This window comes from Triturus cristatus, chromosome 1_2 (assembly GCF_964204655.1).
Source record: "Triturus cristatus chromosome 1_2, aTriCri1.1, whole genome shotgun sequence".
NCBI classification, from domain to species: Eukaryota; Metazoa; Chordata; class Amphibia; order Caudata; family Salamandridae; genus Triturus; species Triturus cristatus.
In genome coordinates this window covers 125668556-125689096 of record NC_140580.1, presented here as the reverse complement: position 1 = coordinate 125689096, position 20541 = coordinate 125668556, and the positions used below count along the sequence as shown (strand labels likewise).

The 20541-nt window shown below is 48.1% G+C and overlaps 1 pseudogene across 1 annotated transcript in view; it reads right to left on the bottom strand.

Annotated features, from left to right (window-relative positions):
- Window positions 1-20541, bottom strand: part of LOC146866936 (lysine-specific demethylase 5B-like) — a 504610-nt pseudogene that overhangs the window by 267522 nt on the left and 216547 nt on the right. Inside the window, exon 6 of the transcript XR_014960847.1 lies at window positions 10776-10914. The product of XR_014960847.1 is annotated as a lysine-specific demethylase 5B-like (transcript). The remainder of the gene's footprint in view (window positions 1-10775; window positions 10915-20541) is intronic.

Sequence of the window (20541 nt, the reverse complement as noted above, 5' to 3'; positions counted from 1 at the left end):
TCTGTCTCCCTCCTGTCTCCCTCTCCCTCCTGTCTCCCTCTCCCTCCTGTCTCCCTCTCCCTCCTGTCTCCCTCTCCCTCTCCCTCCTGTCTCCCTCCGCCTCCCTCCGCCTCCCTCCCTCTGCCTTCCTCCCTCCCTCTGCCTTCCTCCCTCCTTCTGCCTTTCTCCCTCCGCCTCCCTCCCTCCCTCTGCCTCCCTCCCTCTGTTTCCTTCCCTCCCTCTGTCTCTGTCTCCCTCTCTCTCTCCCTCCCTCCCTCTCCCTGTCTCCCTCCCTCTCCCTCCCTCTCCCTCCCTCTCCCTCCCTCCCTCTCCCTGTCTCCCTCCCTCTCCCTCCCTCTCCCTCCCTCCCTCCCTCCCTCTGTCTCCCTCTGTCTCCCTCTGTGTCTCCCTCCCTCTGTGTCTCCCTCCCTCTGTGTCTCCCTCCCTCTGTGTCTCCCTCTTTCCCCTCTGTCTGCCTCCCTCTCTCGCTGTCTCCCTCCGTCTCCCTCCGTCTCCCTCCGTCTCCCTACCTCCCTCCGTCTCCCTCCCTCCATCTCCCTCCCTCCCTCCCTCCTGTCTCCCTCCCTCCTGTCTCCCTCCCTCCTGTCTCCCACCTGTCTCCCTCCTGTCTCCCTCGCTCGTCTCCCTCCCTCTCGTCTCCCTCCCTCTCGTCTCCCTCCCTCTCGTCTCCCTCCCTCTCGTCTCCCTCCCTCTGTCTCCCTCCCTCTGTCTCATTCACTGTTTGTCTCCCTCTCTCAGTCTCTCTCCCTCTCTCTCCCCGTCTCCCTCCCTCTCTCTCTCCCTCCCTCTAACTCTCTCTCCCTCTGTCTCACTCAGTGTTTGTCTCCCTCCCTCTGTCTCCCTCCCTCTCCCTCCCTCTGTCTCCCTCCCTCTCCCTCTCCCTCCCTCTCCCTCTCTCTCTCCCTCCTATCTCTTTCTCTCCCTCTGTCTCCCTCCCTGTTTCCGTCCCTCTCCCTCTCTCTCTCCCTCCTATCTCTCTCCCTCTGTCTCCCTCCCTCTCTCTCTCGCTCTCTCTCTCCCTCTCTGTCTCCCTCCCTCTCTCTCCCCGTCTCCCTCCCTCTGTCTCACTCCCTCTGTCTCCCTCTCTCTCTGTCTCTCCCTCTCTGTCTCCCGCTCTGTCTTCCCCCTCCTTCTCTCCCTCCCTCTGTCACACTGTCTTCCTTCTGCTGTAAACTCACCCGCTGCTCTCACTAGCTGCTGCCCCCCCCCCCTTCACCTCACCCTGCTGTCCCTGTCACCTCACCCCGCGCTGAGACAGCTTCCCTGGAACACACACAGCCGCCGCACCCAAGTACTGAAAAGGTCTTTTAAAGACCATTCACTTGTTAATGAGGCTTTGTTGAATTTCACCTCTTCTTAGCGCCCCACTGCATCTCCACTCAAAAGCGCCCCTGCATCTCCACTCAATCAGAGTGGAGATGCAGGGGCGCTAAGAAGAGGTGTAATACAACAAAGCCTTATTAACAAGTGAATGGTTTTTAAAAGAATCGCCCGGCCCCCATAGCTCCGTGCTGCTGCAACCGGCGATATAAAAAAACAGAGGTATGTTGCCTGCAAGGTCCGTGGGCCGCCAAGGAAGGCTTGCCGGACCGCTGGCGGCCCGCGGGCCGTACTATGAGTACCCGTGCTGTAGAGGATTCCTGGTAGGATATAAATTGTTTCAAATAGGGTTAAGGTCTAGGTTTTAAATGGGGGGCCCATGAGTTTTGAAAGGACTAGATTGAGGTCCCTAGGAGGAGAGGGTCTCCTAACTGGCAAAAATTATTTAATTCAGTGCAGGACATTGGTAAACAGGAACCCTGAAAAAAAGGAAAATGTTACTTACCATGTAAGCATCTGTTCATGGCATGTAGTGCTGTAGATTCACATGCTGTGCATACTCCTGCCATCTAGTGTTGGGCCTGGATGTGTTCAAATTGTTTTTCTTCGAAAAAGACTTTCATGTCACAAGGTATTGGCACTCCTTCTTTCGCTTGTAATGCGCATGGGCATCAACTACATTGTTAGATTGTTTTCCCACACGGCGGGTGAGGATGAAGTGGAGTGAAGCGATGTATGGCAAGAGATGCCCGTTCAAAAAAAGACAGAAATATGAAAGTGTGATTACTGCAACGGCATCCTGGGAGGACGCATGTGACTCTACACTACATGACAAAACACAAAATCTGAGTGTCTCATTAAGAGCACAGACAGTGCACTAAGCACAACAAAAGGGAAAAAAATGGGAGAAAAAAAAAGGGACAAGCTAAGGAAGTCCTATTTAAGAGTACAGAATCTCATCACCCACCGAAGTGGCATGCTTCATCATCTGGGATCTCCTCTTGGCTGAAAGCCTTGTGCAACCGAGTAGCTACAACTCCTTGCACGTTTTAGGAGGAGCTCGCAGATGTTTTGGTGTGATCCAGTGGCTAGATCTCCTAAGATCAATGGAGCATGAAAACAATGTGAGTGAAAATGCGTTATGCAGTGTGTGAAGTGAAAGGTTGTGCTTAGTGCACTGTCTGTGCTCTTAATGAGACCCAAGGATTTAGTGTTTTGTCCTTTATAGAGTGGGGATTAATCCGCGCAGGTCTTTAAAACGTCCCTTAGACCCTTTTCTTACCCGGTTTTGCAGTACTCTACACTACATGCCATGAACAGATACCTACATGTTGACATTTTCCGTTCAAGGCATGTGTGGCTGTAGATACACATGCTGTGCATAGACTGTAAAGCAGTCCCTCCTAGAAAGCAGTGGCTAGCCAGTGGGAGTTGCAGAGGACTGAAACAGTACATGGAGTACTGCCTGACCAATGATAGCTTGTGGGGAGGGAGGGGGGGGGGGCAATCACATCCACACAGTAGTGTTTCGGGAAGGTGTGTAGTGTGGACCATGTAGCTGCTTTACAGAAGCCAGCTATAGGAATATTGCCTAGTAAGGCCATAGAGGCCCCATTTTTCCTTGTAGAGTGGGCTCTAGGAGGATTAGGAAAACCCTTTTGGCTTTCACGTGGCATGTTTGGATCTATTTGACTATCCCTCTCGCTATGCCTGATTTGGACAGGGCCTTTCATTTATGTGACTTAGAGAATGCAACAAAGAGTTGATGCATCTTCCTGAAAGATTTTGTTCTATCGACATAGTACACAAGGGCTCACTTTACATCTAAGGCAGAGTTCTTCAATCTGTGGAGCGCGCCCCCCTAGGGGTGCGCGACACCCTCTCAGGGGGGGCGCGGACTCCACCCTAAACTCACCTTTGTTTTCCACTGTCCCTCAAGAGCAGCAGATAATCAGACTGGGGCTTCGGCGGTAACAGAGGGCTGTAGGGGGAGGGAGGGGAAATCGGTGGGGCCCGAGGTGCCCATGCTTTTGTCTATTTTGAAAAGCTAATCCTCCCAAGAAGGTGTTAATTCCTAGAGCTGAAGTGCTTCAGCTGCAGTAGAATTCAAAGAGTCTCCTCTGTTATAAAACCGAAAGCAACCAACATTTCAGCTCTAGGAATTAACCCTGTCATGGGACGGTTAGCTCTTAGCTCTTCCCAGAACGGAGAGAACATTTCTCTTAAAATTACACAAACATCTCCTGTGGTATCAATGCCCCTGCATATAGCCTCATTCCAGGGCTGCAGTAACTTCAGAATCTGCAGAAAACAGTGTTTGTGCCCAATTTAGAATGTTGAATTCTGCGCTAAGAGAGCTTGGACCTTAGATTTTAACCACTTAAATTCCAGCAGGGCACTTTACATAAACCACACCCTGGAGTTCCACTGATTATACTGTAATGCATGTCCTCTGCTTCCACCTTCGACATGCCATGCACTGTTTGCCTGCTATGAATGTCTATATTTCCGTAGTTCCATCTCAGTTTGCATTTTTTGGTATTGTAGCATTATCTTGATTTGCTTTGAAGTGCCAAAATGTGACAAGATACCATCACTGAAATACAATACGTAAATAGGGAGATAACATCTGCGGAGGCATCTACTGTGCTACACCTGCGCCACCCGAAACCCAGGGGTTTCAAAATTTATCATAACGTTAAATCAATTGCCTTCTCTACAGGAATAATTAGACAATCACAGAGATCCCTTTCCTTTCCACTGCTTCTGGCTGAGGTTTCTATAACCTTTTCTATTTATTCTACCCGTACGACTTTCATACTTAAGTATGTCATCCAATAAAGTGCGACGGGCACCTACTCTGGACCAGAAGGATGAATGTCCTGTCGGCTACAGACGCCTGGCAGGAGGCAATGCAGGTGTAATTACCAGCATCGAAGGCCTGCACCTGAGAAATACTGGGAGAAAAGGGGAGGAGCGTAAAAGTGACACAGTTGGTTTATGTCTTGCTTTCAGTTACTGCACATCTTCCTTCAGTATAGGACAGAGGGGCAGCAACACCCATGGACTCTTGTTGTAAAATGTGCCCTAAATATTGGTTTACGTGCCATTCCCACAATTCATTGCACATTAGAAGGTGATGTTCTACATGTGTGATGTCTGCGTTTCTGTCTCAGTGACCCCCACCCTTCGACCTGTGCTGTCTCTTGGAGCAGTAGGATACCATCAGGCGCGCAACGCCCATAGGGATAAAAGGGCTTTAGCCCCCCACCCCATTGTGTCTCAGCCCGGGCTGCTGCAGCCAGGGCCTGGCTTTAGGGTGGTGCGACCCGTGCCACAGCACCGGGTGCTGGCTTCTGGGAGGCGTTGCGTTTGCAAGTACTCTCACACTGTCGCATCCCTTACCGTGCACTCACATGGGCCCTCCTGCAACTCTTACAGCGCAGATGGTTAATGTGCCTGCTACAAAGAAGAACTGAGTGTGAGCAAACTATGAGATGCATTATAAAAAAAATGCAACGTTTGTCAGAAAGGTAGCTATAGAGAGATGAGGTGCATTGTTGGTGAGTGGTAGTGAGGGAATTCATGGAGAAGGAGGAAATGGGGGAGGGGGCACCAAAAAAAACTGTTGCACTGTGTGCGACCAGTCCTAGGGCCAGCCATGGCTGGGTGTGTTAGCCCCGCCACCAAATTTCAGGTCTAGTTGCACCACCCCTTACAAAGTATGGGCATCTTGCGCCCCATCAAGGTTTTCGTCCTAAATTACAAAAGTACACATTTACATGCACTGCAATCCAGCCTTTCAGGGGGCCCCTTGATAGTGACAGCTCTGTTTTTGCCCTGATGGCCTGGAATAATTCCTAAACAGATTCTTGTAAATACAGTTTTTTTCATTTCTTTTTAATGTGATTGATGTGAGAGAGTCTATTACTATTTGCAGAGAAATGTGTTTGTTTGATGCAACAACCATAAAAAAGTTTATGTTAGATCAGAACGGGTCCTCACACATGAGAAATTGGAGGATGTCACAGATATTATGCGCTGTCAAATTAGTGGGCTGCTGCGGTGTTACAACAGTGAAAACACACATCACCATCTATGAATATTAGATGCAAACACTTTTAGAATTTCTGTATGTGGCGAAAAACAGGCACACTCATCACATTAATGTTGGTGGTGTTATTATCCTTATATGTCATGTGTAAAACAAAGCATCCTAGTAAAAATAATTTGTGCACATTTTATCTTGGAAAACTGTGTTTTGAGCTGAGTAATAAGCCTCTGCCATTTAACCACACCCACTCACAAACCTGCAGTTTACTAAACACACTTATTGTGTTGAACATTATTTGCAGAATATGCCTGGGATATGCGGGTGGCGGTTGATTATTTAGTGTACCAGATTCCAGAAATTTGTCAGGTGGTGGGGGGGCCCCCGACATCTAAAACAATACAGATGGGGGGGCTCAACCTACAAAAGTTTGAAGACCTCTCATCTAAGGTGTGGAGAGCCCGTTCTGCAACAGAGTCAGGTTGTGGGAGGAACAAAAGAAGTTCACTGGACTGATTTAGGTGAAACGGGGGGACAACCTTTGGGAGGACATTAAGATTGGTGCAGAGGACAACCCTGTTCCTGTGTCACTCAAATACAGGTTTCTTTAGGGTTAATGGCTGGAACTCACACGCTTTCGTGAAGTAATGGCAACGAGAAATGGCACCTTCTAAGAAAGGAATTGAACGGGGCAGGGGTGGAGCTGCTCAAAGGGGGGTACTCAGTCTTGTGAGGACAATGTTGAGGTTCCACGTAGGGCCTGGGGAGACCCAAGGAGGGAATACTCGTGAGGCCCTCCATGAAAGCCCTGGTGACTGGTATATGGAGGAGGGAGATGTGTTGTCTGTTCTGAAGATAGGCAGCTACTGCAGCCAGGTGAAAGCGAATGGAAGTGAAGGCCAGACCACACACCTGCAAGTGGAGTAGGTAGCAGACGATGTACTGGCCCCTAAGGGGTCAAAGGATCGATTTGCTTAGAGTGGCAATGGACAAACTGATTCAATTTGAGAGCGTAACTGGTGCGCGTGGTAGGCCTGTGTGCTTCTTTAAGGAAGCTCATGCATTCAGGTGGAAGGTTAAGGCATCCAAACTCCAAGACCTCAGGAGCCAGATCACAAGACTGAGCAACCTTGGTGCCCGATTTCCACATGGTTCTGCGTGAGAAGGTCTTGCCTTTGTGGAGCCTCTTACGAGAGAATATTACATTCCAGTAGGGTGGTGAACAAGGGCTGGAGGGCCCAAGTGGGGGCCACCGGGATGAGGCCAAGGGATGTCGACAGTAGCCTCTGAACCACAAACGGAAGTAGGGGAAGAGGCAGAAAAGCATAGGCAAATATCCGTGGCCAATTCATCCATAGTGCTTTGCTCATGGACTGTGGGAACCTGGAGGCAAAGTTTGGGCATTTGACAGCAATGAAGAGGTCTACATGAGGGTACCACCACTGCTGGAATTAAGGGAGGAGAACTCTAGAGTGGAGCTCCCACTCGTGGACTTGTTTCAGCATTCTGCTGAGGGCAGCGAAGTAATTATCTATTCCTGGGAGATACTCCACCAGGAGGTGAATCTTGCAGCGGAGAGTCCACCACTAAAGGCTCTCGGCTAACAGAGCTGGGGTGACAGAGTGCCGTTTATTAAGGTAGTTAATGGCCATCATGTCTATCAAGGCGAGAACAACTTTACGGTTCAGATTAGGTAGGAAAGCCTTCTATGCCAGATGAACGGTAAACCACTCCAGGAAACTGATGTGGAGGCCCTGGTGTCTGGGTGGGTTCCCATTGGCCTGGACAGTCATGTACTGCAAGTGCGCACCACACCCTGTCCGTTGTGATGGTCACCTGCCGAACTGCGTCGAGAAAAGGGCACCCCTGCAACAGGTTGTTGGTGATTCACCACTGCAAAGAATGATAAGTGTGGTGGCCGATCAACACTAGATCATCTCAATGACCCTTCGCTTAAGAGCATTGCTCCGCTAGGCATTCCTGTAATGGAATCATAAGCAATCTGACGTGCGTAACTATGGCAATGCAGGAGGTCATCATTCCTAGAAGGGACATGACTGTCCCGACTCATCTGGTTGGAATTGAGGAATCAGTGCCTGGAAGGACTGTACCTGGGTTTGGTTTGGCTAAGTCTAGCCAACTTCTGAGCGGAGTATTGCTCCTCGGTAGTGTTGGATCTGGAGGGTTTGGAGGTGAGATTTCATGGCGTTGATGGTAAACCCCAGCTAGTCTAGGAGGTTTATCATGACCTGTGTGCTCTCGCAGCATTGTTGGCAGGTGGCCCTTTTGATCAGCCAGTTGTCCAGGTAGGACAAAGTCGTTCACCCCTGCCTGCACAAGTGAGCAGCCACCACCGCAATGCATTTGGTAAACACCCGAGGTGCAGTGGTCACCCCGAAAGTTAGCACCTTGAACTAGTAATGCCTTCTGCTGATCACAAACCGCGATGGGCTAGTTGCATTGGTATGTGAAAATAGGCGTTCTTCGGGTCAAGAGGGCCATGAAGTTACCTTGCTGCAGAAGCAGGATGACATCCTGAATTGTGACAATGAGAAAGTGTTCTGACAAGATGTATTAGTTTAGGGGCCTGAGGGAGCCATCCTTTTTGGGGATCCGGAGGTAGAGAGTATACTCCCGTGCCCTGTTGATGAGGTTCTATGGCCCCTTTGAGGAGGAGCACCTGATCCTCCTCCCTGAGAAGTGTCTGATGTTCTGGGGAGAGAGTGTTTTTGCAGGGTAGAATATTGGACCAGTGCTCTTTTCCTAAACACAAGGTAAAATGGCCTAATTGTAATACAATTGGCACACACTTCAGCACTTCTATATGTCCTGTGTAAGTAGTACCCCTGGTACCTCAGGACATGGGTACTAAAGAAGGTCCCTCATGGCAGTAGCATGTATTATGCCACCCTAAGGAAAGTACATACAAACTGCATGCAGCCTGCGTGTCATGGTGCAAACCATGAGTGAAAGCACGACAGCACCCTCACTGTGTGCCTGAATGTAGGAATGGCATGGTCACACCCACTTTTTGCCTGGTACATGATGTGATCGACAAAGTGCACTGGGTTCTGCGAACCAGGTACCCAGTGCCAGAGCCCTTTCCCAAAACAATACAATTGTACCCCCAATTGGCAAAATCTATAGCACCCTCTGTAAGTCCCTAGTAAATGGTATTCTGGTACCTAGGGCCTGAGGTACTAAAGAGGGCCCCTAAGGACTTCAGCTCAAATTGTGCTAACATAAGGGACCCCTCACCAAGCACATTCAAGACTTCCATTGTAGGATGCCTTGGTTAAACGTCCATTCAACCCTCAGAGTGAAGTGACCAATAAATTACTAAATTAACAATGCTCATTGCCAAGTAAGATGTTCTTCAAAGAAAAATAACACGTAAACATCGGAGCCCAACTCTAGATGGCAATCAATCAAGTTTCTTGTAAAGCGCGACTATTTACCTGCTAGGGTCTCAAGGTGCTGGGTGGTTGGGGGGGTGGGGTGGTTGGGGAGGGTGAGGGGGGCAGTGAGGATGGGGGTCCTGCTGTCCAGTCGAACAGCCAGGTCTTGTGGGCCTTCTTGAATTGCGATGGCGATTGCCTGAGGTGCAGAGGCAAGGAGTTCCTGATCTTCGCAGCAAGGTAGAAAGAACTTCCTCCAGCTGTGGCCTTGGGGATCTGTGGGATGGTGGCCAGGGCTAGTTGGGTAGAGCAAAGATGTCTGGTGGGAGTGTAAAAGGAGAGGTGGTGGTTGAGGTATGCAGGTCCAGCGTTGTGGAGGGCTTTGTAGGCGTGCGTGAGGAGCTTGAAAGTAATTCTTTTGTTAATATGAAGCCAGTGAAGGTCTCAGGTGGCCAGTGATGTGACTGTGACGTGGGATGTTCAGGATGAGTCTGGCACAGGCGTTCTGGATGTTCTGCAGTTTCTTTAGGTGTTTCTGGGTGATGCCGGCGTAGAGTGCGTTGCGGTAGTAGAGTCTGCTTTTGACGAGCGCATGGGTGACTGTTTCCTGGACTCAGTGGGGATCCATTTGAAGATCTTACGAAGCAAGGCGGAGAGTGTGGAAGCAGGTGGATGAGACTGCATGGAGCGAGGAGTCCAGGGTGATGCAGAGGTTTCGTATGTGGGTGGGTGTGAGGGGGGTTCAGAGTGCTGTGGGCCACCAGGAGTTGTCCCAGGTGAAGGGGGTGGAGCCCAAGTTGAGGACTCTGGTCTTGTCTGAGTTGAGCTTGAGAAAGCTGTCCATCATCCAAGTGGTGACTGCCTTCATTCCGTTGTGTAAGTTGCTTTTGGCAGCTGTAGGTTCGTTTGGGAGGGAGAGAATCAGCTGGGTGTCCTCGGCATAGGAGACAATGCTGAGTCCGTGGCTTCTGACAATGGCTGCAAGCGGGGGCATGTAGATGTTGAAGAGGGTGGGGCTCAGGGAGGATTACTAAGGCACTCCGCAGCTGATCTCTGTGGGTTATGAGTTTAACGATGGGAGTCTGACTGTTTGGCTGGTGAGGAAAAGCGGATTCATTCTAGGGTTTTGCTGCGGATACCGGCATTGTGGAGTCTTGCGCAGAGGGTGCGGTGGGAGATGTGTCGAAGGCGGCGGAGAGATCCAGGAGGATGAGGGCAGCAGCCTTGCCTCAGTCGAGGGGGGTGCAGATGTCTGTAGCGGCGAGGAGAGTGGTCTCGATGCTGTGATTGCTTCTGAAGCCCGATTGGGAGAGGTCCAGGTTGTGGTTCATTTCAATGAACTCAAAGTTAGGCGTTGATGACTTTCTCAATGACTCTGGCTGGGAAGGGGAGCAGAGAGATGGGTCTGTAGTTATTGAGATTCGTCAAGGTCAGCAGAGGGTTTCTTCAGCAGTGGGTTGACCTCTGCATATTTCCAGGCTTCAGGGAAGGTGGTGGACTCGATGGAGCAGTTGATGATGCGGCAGAGTTTGGGTACGATGGAGGTGCAGAAGTGTTCTGAGCCTGGAAATCTACAGCACAGCACGCTACAAACCGATGCTTACAGGGTTAAGTAAAATCTTCCTTCTTTCTTGAAGGAGAAAGGCTCAGCTCATTATGCAGGGTGGCTGAAGTGGCCATCTTGTGGAGCTTAGGTACCTCTGAATGGGTTCAGACCTGCATTGAAATAAATTGCCACTCTGTTCTTTAAAAAGTGTTCTGACTGGACACTGGTTAAAGGACCACAGGTCACCACTTAATTTAAGGACCAAATGTTTAGCACAGCACCAATGACTTTATTAGGGTTGAATCAATGAAGTTCCAGTGGTAATTCTTTTGGCATTTAGAATTTCTGTGAGAAACACTGTTTTTTCAGTGGCGACAAACTGTTGTCTTGCATGTGAGACAATGAAAGGAAAAATGTTACAAGAAACAATAGGAACTGTAGACAAACAACTTTATCCCACCTGCATGGTATCCACTTCCTGCATCCATTCTTTGGCTTTCTGTAAAGCATCTTTCAAAGCCAAGCCATTTGGAAGATATGCAGGAACATTCTCGACTTCCGCCAATGCTGCCGCAAGAACGCTAATTGAACTGTGTGGCCTGTGGGAAAAAATAAGCAAGGATTGATTTTCTAGTCATCGTGGCTTAATGAATAAGTTACTTACCTTCGGCAACGCCTCATCTGGTAGAGATGGGATCTAGTCACAGATTCCTTATCTTAGAATTCTCCCCAGGTGCCCGACTAGATCCGGATATTTTTGCAGCAGTACCTCTGCATGTCAGTAGAGGGTGTCGACTCTGTAGCGACATCATCCTCCGGACGTAAATGGAGTCCACTTAAGCCCTCTCCTGATCCGCTGACGTCAGTTTCTTCTGTAACTACTTTTCGAGCCAACAACGCAGAGCCACCTATAGAAATTACTTATGTTAACAGTGTAATGATGGACTAAACAATGTGGACGAACCCACTATGTCGGTATGGTACAATCACTATTGTGGTAAGTACATTGACCCATTAGGTGTGTTTAAAAGACCCCTCACACACCAACCTGGATGGTGTCATGCTTCTTCATTGAGATCCCAACCGGGTGGCCGAATGCCCCCCGGTTGTGCTACGATGCCTGATTACAGCAGAGCTAGTGTGGTGTAAATGTGTGATGTGTCGTGAGTTTTTATTAAAAATATCTCTGAGGATCCTTGCCTGTAAAGTTTATTAATGGTGGCTCAGGATATAGTTAAAAATGTGTGGTGCAACTACTAGGAGATTATTATCCTTAGTTGACTATGTTTCAGCCCGCAAAAAGGTGTGTGGGAGGGACTTTCTTCAGGACCGGTTAGTGAGGCTAGTGAGTGGCAAAGGTGGAAGGCGCCACGTGAAAAAGAAGTGAAGTACCAACACATGCACTAAGGTGTGTGGTCTAAGTGTTGGCGTACTTACAGACACTTGTAAAAAACACTATATTAAGGTTAGGGCAGTTGATCGAGGGTCGGGAGAGGACTCATCCGGTGTGCCAATTTGGTCTCGGTGAGTAGCCCGTCTTTAAACCTGATGTGGTCTCCCGTCGTCTTGGCTGGTCCAGCCAAGACGACGGGAGACCACAGCTCACCTTAGCGCGTGTGTAGGTACTTCACTTTTTCACGTGGCGCCTTCCACCTTTGCCACTCACTAGCATGACACCAACCAGGTTGGTGTGTGAGGGGTCTTTTAAACACACCTAATGGGTCCATGTACTTACAAGAATAGTGATTGTACCATACCGACATAGTGGGTTGGTCCACATTGTTTAGTCTATCATTACATTGGGGATCCGGACACACCCCGCATTTCCCTTGCTCTCTCATTGTTTTTCTATATATATATATGTTAACAGTGTGCCAATAAAGAGACCTCTTTGTGTCAAATGTCCTAAAGCAAGGCATCAGAATGCGAAGAAAGGGATCTTGTAGGTAACATGACCAGCAGTTTGCAGAGCGGGGAGGATGGGTGGGTCGTTAAGGAATCTGCGGCTAGATCCTGTCTCTACCAAATAAGGCGTTACAGAAGGTAAGTAACTTATTCATCTGATAAGAGACATCTAGTCACAGATTCTTTATCTTAGAATTAGATATCCAAGCAACACCATCCCTGGAGGAGGTTCTGGGAACTAAACTCACTAAAGATCCCTGAATAGGACTAGCCGGTCCATAATGAGATAAAGTGACCAGGCTGTCTTAAGAATTATAGGTGAAGCAAGGAAAATGCTCCACCAGAAGGACTGTAGGAAGCCCGTTGGGAGCTAAAGTCTGTAAAACTGTGAGAAGCATGTGGAAAACACTGCTCACAGTAGTGGGGGCGATAAGAGAGTGTTAGAGAAAACCCCATTATAGAAACAATTATACTATGTAGCCCTGACGAATGTATTCAACCCAAGACTGGACAAGGCTCAAGGACCAAGGACAACAGCCCATACCACTGGATTAGAGCTCCCCTTGTGGTGGAAACTAGTGTGTGGACTAATCCTACCCTGTGAAACATCGAAAAGAGAATCTCGGATCACATCACATATGTATATACATATGTGTGCTCAGAGATTCTCTTTTCAGTGTTTCATCATTGCTGAAAAAAATGCATTGTATGAACAACAACGTTTGGTAAAGACCACTCTCAGTCAGAAAAAAACCCTCCTAAAGGGAAGGTAACTCTCGGGACTATGCAATGTAGAAGCCCAGAGGGGAAAGGAAAAATAAGTGCATAAGCAACTACCAAGTGAAGGTCGAATTAGAGCACCAAGAAAGGAGTAGTTACAAAAGCAGATATTTACGCTCTATGGAAGAAGTTCAGCACAACCATACTTGCACTATATACCCATATATACTTGAACACACATATATATATATATATATTCACTGAAAAAAACATAGGTTTCAGACATGTTATAGTTAGGAATTAATATTTAAAAAACCTTAGAAATTCACTGAAAAAACATAGGTTTCAGGGGTGTTATAGTTAGCTGGACATTTCACTCGTACAAAATAGTACGAATCATTATTCGGTTATTATGCTTGGAGATTTTAATGTTCATTGTTGTAAAGGTAACTGTTTTGTTTGGGACAGTTTAGGTCCAGCAAACCAAGATAATATTCACTTTGAACACACCCCGTCGGGATTGTATTTAGAAGATTTGGTGGTAGGTAATGATCTGATCTACCCCACCAAATTTACAGGAGATATCCCAACCTTTAAAGGAAGAGGCTCTGGGTCAACTATTGATTATATTTTTGTGAGCGCAAACCTTGCAGGTAGGGTTAGTCAGTATAATGTTAGTTGGTCCCCCTATGGAGATCATAACCCAGTAAAGGTGACTCTGACAGATGATCTAAGGAAAAAAGTGAAACACAACCTGACTGCTGGAATCCATGACATAAGGCCCACCGATCAAGCGCGACGCCTGAAATGGTGCCGCGTGGTGCCAATGGACTTCAAGAAAAATTTGCTGGGAAAGGTTGGGGACCACATGACCACTTGTCTGAAAGACGGTGTCATAGGGGATGAGGTCCTAGTAGCCTATGGCAGAATCTGTACCCAGGTCGATAGTGACCTTAAAAAAGTAGTTAAGGGGCAACCCAGGGACGGGGAAAAATGGTTTGACCATAACTGTTCAATAGCCCAACGGAAGTTGAAGGTAGCTTTGAAAGCTGATTTGCCCGACAAAGTGGAAATTGCCGCCCTTAGGAACAATTAGAAAAAAGCACAAAGAAAGCGAAAAAATGAAATTAGGCAGGAAGCCTGGAACGAGCTTTTATCAATAGATGTAATTAAAAATAGTGCTAAGTTTTGGACTGTGATAAATATGCCTTTTTTCCAGGATAAAAATAACAGCGAGCTTGATTGTGGTATACAGGAAGATAAATGGCACACTCATTTCAAACAGGTTTATGATGGAAATGGGATGTTGGATGGCCCAGTCTTAAACATGGAGAAATATTCTTTGACCTTCACTGAACTAGAAGTAACACATGCCATTATGCAGATGACAAGTAATAAGGCTCCGGGACCCGATGGAGTTCCGGCAGACCTTTTTAAATCAGATGTAAAAACCTGGTCAAAGATTTTATATAATGTCTTTGTTAACGCCTGTCAATTGGGTCTACCCCCGTCATGGGCACGATCTGTTATTATACCCATTTATAAGAAGGGTAACAGAGGTGATCCGAGCGGTTATCGCCCGATATCCCTAATTGACTCTTCTGTGAAAGTTTTGGGTAGGGTGGTCCTTGGCCAACTGATTGGCTGGCTCGAGGAATCTGGAACACTCTCTATGGCCCAGTATGGCTTCAGAAAAGGGATGGGCACCACGGACCAATGCCTGAACTTGCAACTACTAATAGGTAAATATACGGTGGCAAAGAATGGAACACTATTAGTAGCTTTTATGGACCTGTCCTCGGCCTTTGATCAAGTAAACAGGTCAAAGCTGTGGTCTTTGCTCCTAATCTGTGGAGTAGACAAAAACATCGTCTATTTCTTAGCCGACCTGTATAGGGATTTATCTGCAACGGTGAGGTATGATCAACAGGGTAATTGTACGGAAGGTATACCCATATCAAATGGAGTTAGACAGGGGTGCATTTTGGCGCCCCTGCTCTTTACATTATATATCAATAACCTAGATACTGCCTTAATTGCCTCCTGTAAAGATATTCCCTGTGCAGGGAAACGCTCGATTCCCGCACTTTTATATGCGGATGATGCCGCCCTCTTAGCAAGAATGGCTGTGGGACTTCAATTATTGTTAGATTTCTTTTCTGGCTTCATGAAGTCATTAGATTTAAGCGTAAATTTCTCAAAATCATATGTAATGGCTATTGGACAGAAATCCCCAAAGGCTAAAACCTTTTATTGTGAGGGCCATATATTAACCAGGGTGTCGTCGTTTCCATACTTGGGTGTACTTTTCGATGACCAAGGATCCTGGGTAACTCAAATCACAGCGAAAAAAATTGTACTGATAAGAGCAACCCTGGCCGTACTGGGTTTTGCCAGAAAGTTAAGAGCCAGGCCAATGAAGGCCCTCATTCAAATATACAGAGCCAAGTGCATTTCACTAGCCATGTACGGGGCCGAGCTATGGGGAATAAAAAATGTAAAGAACATACAGATTGTTGAAGATAGGTTCCTAAAGAACCTCCTATCTGTCCCTAAAACAACAGCCAACTACAATACACATCAAGAGCTTGGAATCGGCTTTGTTGAAGATGCTATTGCCGTGGCACCACTATTGGAATGGATAGCTACTTGGTTAAACCCTGACTTAATGCTTAATCATATTATTATGAAAGACTGTATGTCACTTGACTATGGGTTGTGTATACCCTGGCGTAAATATATTCAGAGGTTGGCAGCAAAGCTGGGTCGTCCAGAATTATATCATTCTCCAGAAGCTCTAGTGAAGGGAGATATAAAATGGTGTAAGGAAATGTTCTTGCACATAGCCACCATGGATAGGGAAGAGAGAGAGCTGGTAAAGGTGACAATAAGGGCCCACCAGCTATGTAAAAACACTATCCATGGAACCATATTTAGGCTATGTCACAAATAACAATCATCGCTTCTTACTGACTAGATTTAGATTTAATCAACTGCATCTTCTTATTGGAGAACAGAAAGGATGGAAGAGGGTAGAGGATCTTGGCCCTTGTACTTGTGATAATTTTTCGCAACAAGACATCACACATTTCCACTTTTTCTGTGAACACCTTATTGTCATTAGGAAACGTTTTATTCCCCCTATTTTAAAAAACAAAGGTTTTGTGCAAGTGAGACCTGCCCTTCTCTACTTGCAAATGTTAACTGACGTTTGGGAAACTTTTAACGTTGCCAATTTTTTATCAGCAGCCATAAGAATGTTGAGGAAATGAACTTAACATTATATCATGAACATCCTTTTTTAATTGTGTTAAAAATGAAATTGTTTTTACGTGGTTTTATTGAATGCTTTTATACGTTTTTATGAGCCATGATTGTGTTAATTGAGTCACGTACCTACAACTGTTTTTATATATTGTGTTTTGTAGTATGCTTTTATGGTTTGTACTTAAACCGAATAAAGATATTTGACTGACTGAGTGATAGATGTTGCCTGTTTTGTAGATAAGCTGCTATGGCTGCAAGGTGCAGTCTAATAGACGTGTAGGCCAGATTGCATCTTTGTAGGTATAGTAAATAGCCTATGATGTGTTGAATGGACACATCTAGGGGATTGAAGTTATTATTGTGACAATAGACCACAAAACGTTTCCACTTGGCTGCGTAGCAAGCCCTAGTGGTAGGTTGTCTAGCTACTCTAAAGACGTTCATACAGTATGGGGGAAGATTTAGATAACCGAATTCTAGGATTTCAGGAGCCAGATCGCAAGGTTGAGCCGAGCTGGGACCGGGTGTCTGATCTCTCCATGGTTCTGAGTTAAGAGGCGTGGAGAGAGGTGTAACATTTGGTGCGGTACTACTGATAGTTCCAGCAATGTGGTGTACCATGGTTGTCTTGCACAAGTGGGAGCAACTAGGATGAGAGTTAGGGAGTGTTGCTGTAGTTTGCGCACCACTAATGGAATGAGAGGGAGAGGCGGAAAAGCGTACGCAAATTTGCCTGACCAGTTCATCCATATCGCATTGCCTTTGGACAATGGGTGTGGATACCTGGCGGTGAAGCTTGGGCATTTGGCGTTTTCGTAGGTGGCGAAGAGGTCTATCTGTGGCTGCCCCCACAGTTGAAAGTACGGGTGAAGAATTCGCGGATGGAGTTCCCACTCGTGGATCTGTTGTGTTTGTCTGCTCAGCAGATCGGCCATAGTGTTCTGGACTCCTGGGACATGTTGGGCTAGGAGAAAGATTTTTTTGGGGTATGGCCCTTCTCCATATGCTCTGTGCTAGCTGAGAGAGCTGCGGAGAGTGTGTGCCCCCTTGTTTTTGTATATAGTACATGGCTGTGAAGTTGTCTGTGCGGACTAGGACTGCCTTGCCTGATATATGTGTTTGAAAGGATTTTAGGGCTAAGAATATAGCTAGTAACTCCAGATGGTTGATGTGGAGTAACTTTTTTTGAGGTGTCCACCTGCCCTGCATGGTGTGATGTAGTAGGTGAGCTACCCAGCCGGAGAGCGATGCGTCCGCTGTCAGTACTATCTGAGGAACCAGGTCCAGGAACAGTCGCCCTTTGGAAAGGTTTTTGGTGGTCCACCACTGCAGAGAGCGATGGGCACGACCGTCTACCAACACCAGATCTGTTAATTGACCCTGGGCCTGGTTCCATTGGCGTGCTAAGCACTCTTGGAGAGGACGCATTTGGAGTCTTGCGTGGGGTACTATGAATATGCAAGAGGCCATCATTCCTATTAGTTGCATGAACACTCGAGCTGGAAGAGAGTGTTCCGGCTGAAATTTGGCGCGCAGAGCCTGAATGCTCGCTATCCTGGCCGGACTGGGGTAGGCTAGCGCTTTTGAGGTGTCTATAGTGGCACCGAGGTATTGTTTTACCTGGGACTGTTGCAGATGGGGCTTTGTGTGGTTTACTGTGAAGCCCAGTTCGTGAAGTAGCTGGATAGTGGCTTGAGTGTATTGTACACACTGGTTGTATGAGCTGGCTTTTATTAGCCAGTCGTCTAGATATGGGAAGACGTGGATGTGTTGTCTTCACAGGTGTGCTGCCACTACCGCTAGGCACTTGGTAAACACTTGCGGTGCTGACTCCGAATGGGAGCACCTTGAATTGATAATGTTGACCGTCCACTACAAACCAGAGAATCTTTCTGTGAGCTGTGTGAACAGGAATGTGGAAATAGGCGTCCTAGAGGTCTAGGGTGGCAAGGAAGTCGTTTTGGGAGAGCAGGGGAAGTACTTGCTCGAGTGTGACCATGTGGAAATGGTCTGAGTGTATATAGTGATTTAGGGGTCTGAGGTCTAGGATGGGCCGTAGAGTGTCGTCTCTTTTTGGTATGAGAAAATATAGGGAGTAAACTCCCATATTTTGTTGGTGGGCAGGAACTAGTTCTATCGCACTCTTTTGTAGGAGGGAGATTACCTCCTGCTGTAGAAGTGACAAATGTTCCTGTGACATCGGACGTTGTTTGGGTGGAAAGATTGGGGGGGGGTAGATGTTAGTTTGAGGCAGTAGCCTGACCAAATTATCTGTGTTACCCATTTGTGATAGTAGTCCAGACAGGGAGGAAATTGTGGAGTCTGCCCCCGACTGGAGTGGAATGGTCTGGGAGGAGTGGAGGTAAGTCATTGGGCAGGGGTGGAGGCAGAGCGGGAGGTGTTAGGTTTGCCTCTGCCTTTATTGTGGTTTCCCCTGTAGCCGCCTCTCTAGTAACCCCTAGTGAAGGTGGATTGGGTAGGGGTTTTATAGGAAGTGGAGGCGCTGTCTGAAGTAGCCTTTGGAGGTGCTTCGAAAGGAAGAGCGACGAAAGGAGCGCCTGGGAGTGTGTGACTGTAAGGCTCCCATAGACTTTACCGTATCGGTGTCCTTTTTCATTTTTTCCAGGGCAACGTCAACGTGTGGCCCAAACAGATGTTCCTGGTCAAAGGGGTGGTTCAGGATGGAAGCCTGCACCTCAGGTTTGAAACCTGAAATACGTAGCCAGGCATGCCTATGGAGGAGGACGCTGGTGTTAATTGCCCTAGAGGCGGTGTCAGCTACATCTAGGGTGCAGCGAATGGAGGTGTTGGTAATGGTTTTACCCTCCTGGATTAATTAGTTGGCTCTATTCTTGTACTTGTCAGGGAGGTGTTGCATTATGGCTTCTAGTTCGTCATAATGTGCCCTGTCATATCTTGCCAAAAGCGCTTGTGCGTTTGCGATGCGCCATATGTTGGCCACCTGGGTTGCAGTGCGCTTGCCAGAGGCGTCTAGGAGTTTGGACTCTTCCTTGCAGTGGAGACTACCAGGGTGTCTAGTGGTGCGGGCCCTCTGATGTAAGTGGGGTCTGTGGGGGCTGCCTTATACTTCCTCTCGATGCGAGGGTTGATGACTCTGGCCCTGACTGGGTCTTTAAAGACTTCAGGCACGTGCTTGATAACCCCTTTTAGCATGGGCAGGGCGGAAGTGGTCTTGCGTGTAGTATCAAAGGTATCGAGGAGGAAGTCCTCCTCCACGGGATCTGTATGGAGATCAACTCCGTGGTAGTGTGCCGCCCTATGGAGTAATTGGTTAAACCCCATTGTGTCTTCAGGGGAGGATGGTCTTGAAGGGTAAAGGTCGTCCTGCGGCACGTTAGGAATGTTGTAGACGTCCCATGGGTCTGGGGAGCCTATAGGAGTGAGGTCCCCTGTGGGCTGGTCATGGGGCCCGCCCCCTGTGTCATCGTAGACATCGTCATCATCCTCATCAGGAAAGGGTGTGGGGGAATGATGAGGTGGGGGAGGTGGAGGAGAGGGAGGAGGTGGAGGAGGAGACAGAGGAGGAGGTGGAGGAGGGGGTGAAGGTATTCTCAAAGGGGAGGTAGCAAAGTCTCTTCTCTTTGGAGGTGGAGCTGGGGCAGGCTTGTCCAGCGGTCTCTTTTTGATGCTGAGCATCAAATGTCCAGTTTTAGGGTCCTTGACCAGCGTCTTTTGTAGTGGATCGGGCTGAAATAGTTCCGTCTGTGAGTGGCCGATCCTTCGGCGCCGAAGGTGTCGGAGCCGTATGTTTTTTTAGCCTTGTAGCCGGCATCGGTTTGTTTGTTTTGAACTGTGCGGCTTAGAAATGTCCGGATGTTTTCTCGGCTCCGGGATGACTTTCGGCTTCGAGGTGTGTGTTTCGAGGGCCTTTAGCTTTTTGCTCGGCTCCGGGGATGGTGCCGGTACCGAGGAGCTAGTGCCAGTTCTCGGCGCAGAGTGCTTCGAGGTGGAGCTCGGCGCGGAGGACGGAGGAGGAGGCCATTTACTTTTTCAGCGCCGGTGCGGAGGAGTGTTTCTCGGCACCGACGGCAGGCTGGCTCGAGCCCGAGCCGCCAGAAGGCTTGGTGGGCTTCTTAACCGGGCCCGAAAGCGAGGTATGGGAAGCAGTGTCTTTGGTCGTGCCTAGGCCCGAGGGCAAAGGCGTGACCGAAGCCTTTTTTGGTGCCGTCGAGGGTGGGGGGTCGATGTTAGTACTCATGCCCCTCTGTGCCAGAGTGATGTCTTCGACATCTGATTCGTCGGCTTCGAAGGCGCTGACGAGGCCCTCTTCGGTGTGCTGCTCTTCAGGGGACAACGACGCCTTCTCCGAAGAT